This window comes from Spermophilus citellus, assembly GCF_964194105.1.
Source record: "Spermophilus citellus genome assembly, chromosome: 2".
Classification (NCBI taxonomy): domain Eukaryota; kingdom Metazoa; phylum Chordata; class Mammalia; order Rodentia; family Sciuridae; genus Spermophilus; species Spermophilus citellus.
The window spans coordinates 71,007,214-71,021,557 of NC_138183.1; positions in this window are offsets into that span (position 1 = coordinate 71,007,214).

Below are 14,344 nucleotides of genomic sequence, written 5' to 3' on the forward strand. Positions count from 1 at the left end.
CTCTTTTTGGAAGGAATAGGTGGCAACTTCACAAATATCCATTGAGTACCCTGTGCTGTATTTCAAAGCTCTCTGTTAAGCATTGATATAATATGGACAGTTTACAAAAACTGGGCTTCTCACCACAGGGACACAGACATGTGCCTGTGACGTGTTGGCAGAATAAGTGAGTGGATTCGAAGTTCTACAGGAATTCCAAGAAGTGGAAATGATGTCTCTCTTCAACAACTCCTTGGAAGGAAGAAGAGTACAGGAGTGGCCTTGGAACATGCTCAGATGGGAATAGTAAAGCATTCTGAGCAGGAAGAAAGCCTTGTAGGAAGACTTGGAGTGGGAACCTACAAGTTTAATGACTAAGAATACCTGAGTCTTAGGTTGGTGGTTTCCTAAGGTGAGATGACTCAGTCCTCTCTGCAAGCATGGATTTTCAATGCAATTCTTAAACAATATTTATGAATGCATGCATAAGCAGATCAGTTCAGGGGCAGGGCAAAGACAGCACTGATTCTGCACACACACACCCCTTCTCTCAGCCAATATTGGATATCACAGCAGAGTTTCTATCTAGCAGGAAAAAATTCTTCAGAAATATGCAAAAGAGATTTTTGGGGTCATGTGTTTTTGTTTTCAGAGTATGCCACAGTTCTTCCTCTTTTTCTCACACCTCTTTTCAAATTCTCAAATGGATCCCAGTGCCAGAAAATGTAGAATTTGTTTCTGGAATTTTAAATCGATAAATTAGCATGTACTTAACTTCATGGAAATGAATCCCACTGACATAAGCATCTGAATGGATTTGTGAACATGTAAATATGACACATCAATACTGCACATGCATTTTTCATGGATTAGTTCATTGTTTCTGTGCTTTCTGTTGTATTCTACTTTTTTGTCTCAACATTATCTTGCATATTTCTTTTTTGCCCATGAATATAGTCCAATAAGATTCCTTGTTAGTGATAGTTTATAACATAATCAATCTTCAACCATTGACTGGTGAATTTGTTTCCTGTTCACATTTAAAATATCAGTGCAATTGAATTGTTTGCTTTTGGTAATTTAAAAGATTTGGAGCTAAGGAAAATCTTGGCTCATTTAGCTTTGGGACAATATTTAGCCTCTCCATCTCAGTTACTTCATCTTTGAATATGGATAAGATTACTTTTCAAGGTTGAGGACTGAATAATAGGTAACCACCCAGCACAGAGCATGGTACCCAGTAGATAGGCAACCAGTGTCTTCTCCCTCATCATTGAGAAGTGTGCAGAAGAAGCTTAGAGCTCTTTCACTTTATATTTTTTTCTTTATTGTAGCTATGGGTGAACATTTGTTTCAGGTGATTATTTATCAGTGAAATACCGGGGGCATGTTTCAAAGCCACTGCCCCTTCCTACTTTTCTCCATTTCATTTGTCCCATAGGATGCCCCAGTTTCAACTAGACTCTACCATTTTCTATTCACCACCTGGTCCAAGAGCATTGCCATGGGAACCAGATTTGAGATATGGTGCTAAAATAACAGAGCAGAGCATCCTCCTTATAACTCAAGAGTTGTGGAATGGCTGACTCTCCAAATGGAAAGGAAGTCCCAGTGGTTGTCTGTCCAACTTTCCAAAGTTTCCCATCAGCAGGAGTGGTCTCTTCTTAAAATATATTAAATAATACCTACAGAGTAAATACTGTGAAGAGTTTAGGGTGAAGTGAACATTTAGTTTCTTTATTCTTGGCACCCAGACAATGTGGTCAGCACTACTATCAATTCTCAGATAATTATAGTATCATGAAGCCAAATTCTGAAATCTTTGAGAAACATCCAATTAAGTTCTTCACATCATAATTAAACAAGTAGGCAGCAGTTTTCTGTGGATAGTTTTCTCAGTATTTTATTTAGCTGGACTTCTCCCTTGTAGTTTATAGCCATGAAACATCAAAAGTCTATATTCTTCCACATAATTGATGGTTGCTAAAATTGACAAATCAAGAAATAGAGACTTGAATATATTAAAGTTATAAAAGGGAAAAACATTACAAAAAATTGGAAAGCAAAAAGGAGAGAGGATGTGGGAAGTAGTAAAACTGTGTTAATTTTCTCTTTCAGAGTAGAATGTCAAAAATGCTTTTTTTTTACTTTTTAAAATATTATTTGTATATTTTTATTGGTTCCTTTCAGTTATACATGACAGTAGAGCCAATTTTGATAATATTATACATGAATGCAATATATATTCTAATTAGGGCCCCAGTCTTATGGATGTACATATGATGGAATTCACTGTGGTGTATTCATATATGTACATAGGAAAGTTTATATCACATTCATACCACTGTCTTTCCTATTCCTATCCTTCTTCTCTTCTCTTCATTCCCCTTCAACAAATCCACTGAAGTTCTATTCTCCCTGCACCTTATTGTGGTTTAGAACTGAACAGACACTTCTCAGAAGAGGATCAATCAACAAATATATGAAAAAATGTTCAACATCTCTAGTAATTAGAGAAATGCAAATCAAAACTACTGTAAGATTTCATTTCATTCTAGTCAGAATGGCAGGTATCAAGAATACAAACAACAATAAATATTGTTCAGGATGTGGGGAAAAAGGTACACTCATACACTGCTGGTGGGACTGCAAATTGGTGCAGCCAATATGAAAGGCAGTATGGAGATTTCTTGGAAAACTGGGAATGGAACCACCATTTGACCCATCTATCCCACTCCTCGGTCTATACCTAAAGGACTTAAAAATAGCATATTATAGGGACACAGCCACATCAATGTTTATAGAAGCTCAATTCATAATAGCTAAACTGTGGAAGCAACCTAGATGCCCTTTAATAGATGAATGGATAAAAAAAAACACAATATATACACAATGGAATATTACTCAACATTAAAAGAGAATAAAATCATGGCATTTGCAGGTAAATGGATGGAGTTGGAGAATATCATGCTAAGCAAAGTAAGCCAAATCCAAAATACAAATGTACTTTCTGATAAGTGGATGCTGATCCATAATGGGGGCAGGGGAGGACATGGGAGAAATGGAGGAACTTTAATTGGGCAAGGGGGAGGGAGAGAAGGAAAAGGGGAGGGGGTGTAGGAAAGATGGTGGAATGTGATGGGTATTATTACATTAGGTACCTGTTTGCACATATGGCGCGACGCTACATAGTATACAGAGAAATGAAAACTTGTTCTGCAATTATGTACAATGAATCAAAATGCATTCTGCTATCATATATCCCAGCCCATATATACCTAATTAAAATAAATAAATTTTAAAAAAGAAATTAGGGTGTATATATACACAATGGATTATTATCGAGCCATAAAGGAGAATGACTTTATGACTTCATCTTGTAAATGGACGGATCTGGAGGCTATCATAGGTAAAAATAAGCCAATCCCCTCCAAAGTCAAAGGGCGAATGTTTTTTCAAAGATGCCAATTTAAAATGGTAGCTCAATTAAGAGAAGTATATTTTAATATTAAATTAGAAATCACCAGAAGAACCCCCCCCAAAAAAAAAAAAACAGAAACTTCTACATATTGCCCTTTCTGGAGACTAGAGCTAGCTGTTGAAGAGTAAGTGAAAAAGAAAATCCTAATTTTAGATTCTTGTATAAAATTTGAATTTTTTTTTATGATCACAGTATTTTTCCATTTTTTTTAAATCTGTATTTTGAGGTATAGTTTATATACCATTCAATTCATCCACTTCAAGTATACAAGCCCATGGTTTTCAGAATGTTCACAGAGTTGTGTCCCCTTAACTGCTGTCCACTTCAGAGCACTTTTGACACCTACCTGTAAATCTCATGAGCAACTGTAGTCATTCCCAGTTTCCCCACCAAGCCTCCTCTCCCTGACCACCTTCTGTCTCTGTAAGTTTTCGTATCCTAGATACTGCATTACAAAATGGAATCAAACAATGTGTGTCCTTTTGTGTCTGGCTTATTTCAGCTAGCATAATATTTTCAAGATTCTTCCTTGTTGTAGCATGGGTTAATATTTCATTCCTGTTTATTGCCAAATAAAATTTCACTGTATGGATATGTGATGTTTTTTTCAGCCATTCACCAGTGGATGCACATTTGGTTTGTTTTCACTTTTTGACTATCATGATCAATGCCACTGAACCTTCGGGTCCACGTTTTCGTGGGGATGTATGTTTTCAATTCTCGTAGCTATATACCCAGGAGTGGAATTGCTTGGTCATGTGGTAACTCTCCATTTAACTTTTCGAGGAGCTGTCAGACTGTTTTCTAACTGGTTGTGCCTTTTTATATTCCTACCAGACATGCATGAGGATTTCAATTTCTCCACTTCCTCACCATTGATTGTTATTATCTGTCTTTCTAATTACAACCATTCTTGTAGGTGTAAAGGGGTTTTGGTGGTTTTGATTTGTGTTTCCCTAAATGGCCAATAATGTTGAGAATCTTCTTATGTGCTATTATGATTTAACCATAAATGTCCCCCAAAAGTTCATGTGTAAGACAATACAAGAATGGTCAGAGGTGGAATGATTAGGTCATGAGAGCCTTAACCTATTCACTGCATTAATACACCTGATGGATTAGCTGGGTGGTAACTGTGGGAGGTAGAATGTGGCTGGAGAAGGTGGGTCACTGGGGGCATGGCTTTGGGGTTGATAGTTTGTCCTTGTTGAGCAAAGCTGTCTCTCTGCTTCCTGTTGCCATGACTTAAACTGCTTTCTGCCACCACACTCTTCTGCTGTGATGTTCCTTCTCATCTCTGGCCCAGAGCAATGGAGCTGGCCATCTATGGACAGAGACCTCTGAAACCATGAATCAAATAAACATTTCCTTCTCTAAAATTGTTCACAGTGATGAAAAAGCTAACTAAAACATTCTAATTGTCATCAGAGAAAAGTCGGTTTAAGTTCTTTGCCCTGTGCTAGTGTAGCCTTAAAAATAGCATATAATGTGTTAAAGCATAAAAAGCAAATGCCAAAGGCTGGATATGGTCCTTTCTGGGTGAAAAAAATTAAAAGCAACTTCTTTTTTGCTTTTTTAAATGTTTCTAAATTTTTTAACATAATAACATTTTGTATTTTGTCATCTTCAGACATGCACATTTTCCTTTTTATTTTTTTTGGCACTGGGAATTTAACCCAGGGGTACATAAACACTGAGCTACATCCCCAGCCCTTTTTTATATTTTTAATTTACAGACAGTGTCTTGTTGAGTTGCTTGGGCTCTTGCTAAGTTGTTGAGGCTGACTCCGAACTCCCAATCCTCCTGCCTCAACCTCCTGAGCCACTGGAATTACAGGCGTGTGCCACCATGTCCAGATTTCCTTCCATTTAAAAAAAATCTTTGGGGCTGGGGATGTGGCTCAAGCGGTAGCGCGCTCGCCTGGCATGCGTGCGGCCCGGGTTCGATCCTCAGCACCACATACCAACAAAGATGTTGTGTCTGCCGAAAACTAAAAAAAAATAAATATTAAAAAAAAATTCTCTCTCTCTCTCTCTCTCTCTCTCTCTCTCTCTCTCTCTCTTTCTCTCTCTCTCTCTCTCTCTCCCCTCTCTCACAATCTCTCTTTAAAAAAAAATCTTTTTGTGTTGTGAAAAATTAGCACAAGAAAATAATTTAAGCAGATACAATATTAACTGAAAGGAACAATAGCTAACATTCTGGCAGGATTCTCTTTAGAACTTTTCTATTCTCTGTGCCCTTTGAGATTATAATATATGTGTAGATTCAAAAAAAATGCCTTTTTTTTCTTATCATAAGTAAACCTTTACAAAGTAAATGTACCTCTACTTTAAACATTTCTTGAAAGTTTTTAGAAGAAATGCCATTATATGTCTTGGTATGCAGAATGGTCACAAGAAATTATAGTAATTACTCTAAAAGTAAGGAAAAAGTCACACACACACACACACACACACACACACACACACACACACTTCCCAGTCCATAAAAAAACACAAACCAAGGAGACAGCAGAAATCTGAAAGTACATAGCCTGGTCCTTTGCTGAAGTCTGAGGCTTGCTCCAAAGCTGTGACTTATGTTGCTCTTGATTTTTTCCCCACTCTAGAAAGCAACAGAATCTCCAGCTGCAGCAACTTCAAAAACTGACTGCACAGCTTTGAGGACTCTGTTGACTCCATTTTCTCTCATGATACTGGAGTCAACAGAGTCCTCAAGTCAAGAGCTCTAGAAGACACCTCCAGCCCCACATGCTGGGGATTGAACCCAGGCCTCACACAGGCCAGGCATGTGCTTTACCACTGAGCCATATCTCCTCTGAAGACACTTTTTAATTCTAACTCAGAGTGTTCAGTTTTTTGTAATCATAAAGGTGGTAACTCTTTATGATGCCACGCATGTCCACAAACACTTCAGCAGTGTCAATTAAAACCACACACATGCACTGTGCTGATTCCAACTTTTAAAATTCAGGGGAAATACCAGGGTACAAGCATAGGAGAATAGCCCTGACTTAGTAAGATTCTCCTTCATATCTTCCAACTATAGCTGTGCAAGAATAAGAAGATGAATGGTTTGGGCCTGTGGGTATAGCCCAATGGTGAGCACTTGCCTAGCATCTGTGAAGCCCTGGATTCTATCCCCAGCACTGAAAAAAAAGAAAAAGGAAGAGAGAGAGAGAAAGAGACAGAGAGTGAGAGAGAGATGAATGATTTCGTCTTTAATTCAGCACAGGGGGCAGAGAATAGAGTGCTCAAATTGCCCAGGCTCTCCTCTTCTACCCAGGTACAGTGTTTATATATAGCTTTTGAGAATTCTTATAGGCAGATGGGTCATGGGACTGAGTTCTGGCCAGTGGAAGTTGGTAGATGCAATATCTGTCACTTCCACACCTGACATTTTAAATCTGTCACTCTTTCCTCCAGTTCAGCAGAGGTTTTGGAGGCCACTTATTAAAGCTAATGGTGCCATCAGATGGGGGTCCAAATGACTGCATGGAACCAACCCTACCACCAAATCATGTTGTACAGAACAAGAAACAACCTTTATAGTACTAATGCACTGAGGTTTGCAGGGTGTAGTTTACATCAGTTTGCATACCTTGATTAACATAGTTCCTTTTTCTGTCCTCTACCCCAGCAAAATATTTTAGGTTGCTGTGGCAGCTTGTTGACATCTTTCAAGAGGTGTCAGAGCAAGAAGCTCGTTTTGTTAGCAAAGCATTCAGATTCAGATATTGCCAAGAGGAGAGGCTTGCTAGGAAGATTCTGTCTAGATGATGTTGAGAGCCACAGTTTAGTCAGAATGACGCCTGGACTTTTGCTAGAGGGAATGGTTGAAAGGTGACCCTGCTCTGGGATTAGGGCGGCTCTGGGATTAGGGTGGATCCTCCAGGAATAGGGCGGCTCCAGGATTAGGGCGGCTCCTGCTGGGATTAGGGCGGATCCTGCTGCCTTGGGTGCCTGCTACTTTGGAGTTCCGGGAGAATTAATGCGCAGAGCCCGGTGGAGGGAGTGTGTTCCGGGGAAGTGTGTGGAGAGTGCTGATGAGAGTTCGGGAATAAAGAGTTGCTGTTTGAACCTACAAGGCTGTGTGGCGGCTTGGTTATTTGTGCCCAGCCAGACTGCAGCAAGATGATTCTAAAGTGGGAAAGACACGAATTTTTTTTGTGTGTGTGAAAAACCCGTGTTTTCTTCCCAGTGTACTAACGTGGCAGGTGTCACAGGGGGTTTGAAAACTCTCAGCAGATGCTTCACTGGTTGACTGTAGTTGCTATTTACTTCTGTTCCACAAGTTTGATGCGTCTTCAGTATCATGTGTACGTCTTCCCTTCAGAAGATACAGCTGAGAAAGTTCAGGTCCCTGGAAATTGCCCCTCCCTACCAGGTGGGATGGGACTAGCTCACTGCCATCACCTGAGCACTTCCCCTGATGGCTGCAAAGGGCTTCAGCCATGTCTTGGGGGGACAACTATTGCTCTACTTAGAAAGTTTGTGTTTTCATCAAATTAATTACTTTTCCTTTTCTGCCTCTCCACTAGATTCCATTATAATTGGCCATCCATATTTTGGGTTCGACATCTGTGAATTCAACCAGCAGGGATTAAAAATATTTGGGGAAAAAAAACTGCTTCTGCACTGAACATGTATGGGCAGTTTTTTTTGTCACTGTTTCCTAAATAATACAGTACAACAACTATTTACATATTATTTAAATTGTATTAGTTATTATAAAAGTAAAGTATGTGGGAGGATTGATAGGTTATATGAAAATACTATGCCAATTTATATAAGGGTCTTGAACATCCATAGATAGATATGGTGACCATGGGAGATTCTGGAACAAATCCCTACAGATACAGAGGAATGACTATTTCTGGTATTCTTTCTAGACTTTTTACCCTATTATGTTGACTTATTATGCCAAATGAGCTCACCATTGCTAAGAATTCTTTTAATATTTCAAGGATGCAGAAAACAAACTACTTCATATTTTAGATCAAAGGTTTTGGCATGAAAAACGCTGCTTAGGGCTGGGGATGTGGCTCATGCGGTAGCACACTCACCTGGCATGAGTAGGGCGCTGGGTTTGATCCTCAGCACCACATAAAAATAAAATAAAGATGTTGTGTCCACCAAAACCCAAAAAAATAAATATTAAAAAATTCTCTCAATCTCTCTCTCTCTTAAAAAAAAAAAAAAAAACACTGCTTAATTGTGACGACCTCAGGTCAGGTTCTGTTGACCTTCTCCTGCTCTTGGGTTAAAATAGCAGCCTGAGAATTGATGCCTGGTTCTACAGCTGATTTTTGAGATTTTAGGAAAATAGGTTCAATATACTGCTCCTTGGGGGATCATAATTGTAATAGATTAAGAAACACAGTAGACTCATTTCTGTCTCCCTTTTTCACCTCCAGTTTTTTTTTTTTTTTTTTTTTGTACCAAGGATTGAACCCAGGGGTGTGCAACCACTGAGCCACATACCCAGCCCTCTTCTTATTTTTTATTTTGAGACAGGGTCTTACTAAGTTGCTTAGGGCCTCACTAAATTGCTGAGGCTAGTTTTGACCTTGTGATCCTCCTGCCTCAGCCTCCCAGGCTTCTGGGATTATAGGCCACTGTATCCAGCTCACCTCAAGCTTTTAAGTCACCATGTCCAACCAAAAGGGTTTTTTTTTTTCCTTTTTTTATTGTTGGTCGTTCAAAACATTACATAGTTCTTGATATATCATATTTCATAGTTAGATTCAAGTGGGTTATGAACTCCCATTTTTACCCCGTATACAGATTGCTGAATCACATCATTTACACTTCCATTGATTTACACATTGCCATTTTAGTGTCTGTTGTATTCTGCTGCCTTTCCTATCCTCTACTATCCCCCCTCCCCTCCCCTCCCCTCCCCTCTTCTCTCTCTACCCCCTCTACTGTAAATCATTTCTTCCACTTGTGTTTATTTTTCAAAAGGGGGTTTCTTTATCCTTAGTCAAGGCCTTGACTTTCAGGTTCCTAAAAACTCAAGTTCAGCCTTGATATAAAGATATGGATACATAACTGTCACATGTTTTTTGCCTGTTTTCTGAAATGCAGCTTGGTTCTCTGTGCTAGCCTGGCAGTTCTCTATAATTTTCTCTTCTTGCTCTCCATTCTGATATTCTCTCACTTCTTGTTCATTCTTCAAATCAACAACCACTTGTCTTATGTTGTTTTTGTAACTTGTGGGCAAAGTAAAAATTCTCCTAGAAAAGCTCTGTGTGTGAGTGTAACAAGAGAAAGATGTTGAAGAGAAAAAGAGTAACTAACCTCAATGGAAAATAGATTGTATAGGGGAGTGGAAATTAGAAATTAGACTAGTTGTTTTCATGGTACCCTTTTTAAAAGTGCAAAAACAGCATAACATCAAAAGTTTAAAAGCCTTCAAATTTCCCCACCCCAATATGAATACTTCGATTTTAAATTATCCTCCTTTAGGAGTTGTTCACATGTGTATTTTTCACATAATTATAATCTTAGTAAGTATAATTTTGTATTTTCATATGAATTTGTTAGAGAAAAATATCTCTTTTTCATAGTTCTTAAATTAGTAACTAGAATATTTTAGAGTCAGACCTAACACTGGGACTTTAGTTTTTGCATTTTTTCTGGCTGAAAAATATAGACATCAGCAATTTTTAAAGAGATCTAGGATAACACCAACCTCTGGGAAAAAAACAATGAGCTAAAAGGGGCTTGCAGTTTCAAAGTTGTGTGTTTTCTAATTAAAGGGAAATTTCTAATTAAACAGTACTAAGGCAGACCTCTTCTAGAGGGTTCTGAGTCCTTAATATCAGACTCCTCCAAGCTTTGCCACTGAATGTACTTCAGAAGGTATTTGGAGATCACAGAATGCTAGGCATTTGAAGGACCTTTCAGGACAAGTCATTTCCCATCCTCATGATGCAACTCAAGAATTTGAAACCAAGAGAGAATGAAGGTTTCTTCTGTTGCAGGGACAGAGCTGCTGTGAGAAAGAAGGTCTTTTTAAATTTATTTTATTTTATTTTTTTAAATACATGACAACGGAATGCATTACAATTCTTATTATACATATAGAGCACAATTTTTCATATCTCTGTATATAAAGTATGTTCACACCAATTCATGTCTTCATACATGTACTTTGGATAATGATGACCATCACATTCCACCATCATTGCTAATGTCCTGTCCCTTTTCTTTCCCTCCCACCTATCTAGAATTCATCTATTCCTCCCATGTTCCCCCTCCCTACCCCACTATGAGTCAACCTCCTTATATCAGAGAAAACATTTGGCATTTGTTTTTTTTTGGAATTGACTAACTTCACTTAGCATTATCTTCTCTAACTCCAATCATTTACCTGCAAATGCCATGATTTTATTCGCTTTTATTGCTGAGGAATATTCCATTGTGTATATATGCCACATTTTTTTTTTTATCCATGCATCCACTAAAGGACATCTAGGTTGGCTCCACAGTTTAGCTATTGTGAATTGTGTTGCTATAAACATTGATGTGGCTGTGTCCCTGTAGTATGCTGTTTTTAAGTCCTTTGGGTATAGACTGAAGAGAGGGATAGCTGGGTCAAATGGTGGTTCCATTCCCAATTTTCCAAGAAATCTCCATACTGCTTTCCATTTTGGCTGCACCAATTTGCAGCCCCACCATCAATGTATGAGTGTGCCTTTTCCCCCACATCCTCACCAACACTTATTGTTGTTTGTCTTCATAATAGCTGCCGTTCTGACTGGAGTGAGATGATATCTTAAAGTAGTTTTGATTTGCATTTCTCTAATTGCTAGAGATGATGAACATTTGTTGATTGATTGTAGATCATCTTCTGAGAAGTGGTTATTTGTTTTTTTGGTGCTTAGCTTTTTGAGTTCTTCATATACCCTAGAGATTCGTGTGGGAGCTAAAAATTTGCTCCCAAGATGTACACTCTCTATTCACCTCACATATTGTTTCTTTTGCTGAGAAGAAACTTTTTAGTTTGAGTCCATCCCATTTATGGATTCTTAGTTTTAATTCTTGCACTATAGGAGGAGTCTTATTAAGGAAGTTGGGGCCCAATCCCACATGATGGAGATTAGAGCCTACTTTTTCTTCTAATAGATGCAGAGTCTCTGGTTTAATTCCTAGGTCCCTGATCCACTTTGAGTTAAGTTTTGTGCATGGTAAGAGATATGGGTTTAATTTCATTTTGTTGCATATGGATTTCCGGTTTTTCCAGTACCATTTGTTGAAGAGGCTATCTTTTCTCCAGTGCATGTTTTTGGCATGAGAAAGAAGGTCTTATGGCTCCTGGTTCAGTGTTCTTTTTAATTCTCTCATGTGGAACAAGAAGATGAATAGGAATAAGAAAAGAATTACGTACCAGAAAAAAAGCAAACAAGCAAAGATAGAAGAAAGGGAAGACAGAAGAGAAGGAAGGGAAAGTGAGCAAACTTGAGAGTAGAAAACATGGGATCCCCATGGTAAACTAGCCCTCTGAAATTAGAAAATCAAGATATATAGGGAGCCAGACACAGTGGTGCACATCTGTAGATGTGCACGTCTCATTTCATAGAAAGACCTAGAAAGGATTTGTAACTAGGCTAAAGTTCCATAGTTACAAAGTTAAAGTCCCATAGTTACAAAGAATGTGTCTGTTCTAGAGAAACCTGGTCCCCATGTATGAGAACTAGCCACAAGATGCTGTGAGTCTGAAGAAAGATTCAGGATTGCACAGAGCAGAATCCACTGGGGGCTTATAAACACAAGTGTGTCTTGGTCGCCAGCAAGATTGATGGATCATTTGAGTGTGAGAGAGGGGGATTCTACCGTGGTCAAGACAAAAACAGCTTCATCCAAACCAGAATGTACCTGAGTTATCTCAAGCTGATATCAAAGACATCAGGCATATTCCTGACATTGATCACATTAGGGTCTGGTTATAAAGTTATGGGAAGCTATGTAGGAAAAACAGATGAGGGTTACTCAGGGCAATCATGTGGTTTCAACTTAGTATGGCCTCAAGGTGGCAAGAAGGCAAGTCAAATTGAATCCTCACAGTATTGGTTATCTAATGTGGTATAATAAAGCACCTAGAAAGCTTTGTGATATTGTTGATGTTATCTCTGGAAAAAAAAGTTGCCACCAAGCCCTTCTATTCTTTTTCCATACATGCTGCCCATAAAATCAAACAGCAGAGTCTATTCCCCCCTTACTTGAATCTAGTTGGTCTTGGTGCTTGATTTGCCCAATTGAACAAACCGGAAATAATGTTTCAGCACTTCCAAGCTCAGTCTTTAAGAGAACTAGCAATTTCCAGTTCCCCTCTCTTAGAAGCCATGAGCCACAGATATCTGACCACTTTGCTGTAAGGAAGTTCAAGCCACCGCATGGAAAGTAAGCGGTTGTGTGGAGGACTGAGATGCCTGACATGTGAATGAAGTCTTCTAGGACCTTCCAGCTCTGTCTGGCTGCCAGTTAAATGCAGTTAAGTGAGTGATCTTAGCCTTTGCTCAGCTGAGCTTAGTTGACCCACAGAGTCATGAGAAATAGTAAGTAGCTGGTTTTTTGTTTGTTTATTCATTTGTTTGTTTGCCTATAAGTTTTGGCATGCTCTGTAATGTAGCACTAGATAACTGAGGTAGTAGCTTACAAAAGTACCCTTCTATTATCTGTCATGAGTCTATGGTCTGGTACATGGTCTTACGGTCTGAATGAAGCCTGGCTGATCTCATTTGGACTTGCTAGTGCCTCTGAAGTCAACTGAGAGCTGGCTAGTCAAAGATGGCCTCAGCCACTATGACTTAGCTCCACCCTACAGGGTCTTTCTTCCTCCAGCAGGTTAGCTCTCTTGGTGATGGCAGAATTTCAAGAGTAGATGAGGAAATGCACCAACATTTTCCAAGACTTCAATTACATCAAGTCTGCTACTGTCCTATTGGCCAGAGTAAATCATATGGTTGAACCCAGAGTAGGGAGGACAAAGTGTGAAGGGAAGACCCTGAACAAAAGGAAGTCTTTAACTAGGGATCATTAAAGCTATTAAATCTACTACAAGGAACCCATGCATGTTTCTCATAGTAAGGGTTGTATTAAATAGCAGTTTTAACATTTTGGACTTCAATCTAAAATCAACTGGAAAAATTACATTTGAAGTCAAGTAAAATGAATAGGTGAACATTTTCTGATTTTTAATAAGACTTCCAGATTTTCTGGCCAAGTCACTATTGCTAGTTTTATTGGTGTCATTTCATTTCCAATAGAGGAATAACTTTCCTAAATTGCTATTTATAGAGTTAGTGATAGAATCAGGAATAAATCTGGGTTTCACACTACATGATCCCTTATTTTGCTAATTCACAGTAATGATGCTATCTTAAGGCTTTGTAGAGTTTCTTAGAATCCTGTTTCATAGAGTTCGCTCTCTAAATAGCCTGTGGGCAGTTTGCTTTGTAACTTCTGTTTGGAAACCTAAAGCTATATTCATCTGTGCTTTACAAAAGACAGTCAGTACTGTGCTCTAATGGGAAAGGAGGACAAAGGGTGTAGGTACAACTGTGCATTCATATGTAATATACTGTAATTTCATTAGATTTGGTTTTACCCATTTTCACCTCTCCTGTGTTACCAGAACTGTCTTTGCATTTTTATTTACTACCATATCTCTGAGAAGCAAATTCATTTTCCACTCCTTGAATTTCAGAGCAGAAATGAGGACCAAGGAAGAGGAGACTGGGATTACCCCTCCCAGATCCCACACTAGTAGGCTATTTACAGTGGTGTGATACTGCCCCCTACACAGAGATTCAAAACAGTCAGTTGAACAATTCTTTGGACCTATTCCTTTGTCCTCCACCACCAGCTCTGTTGGCC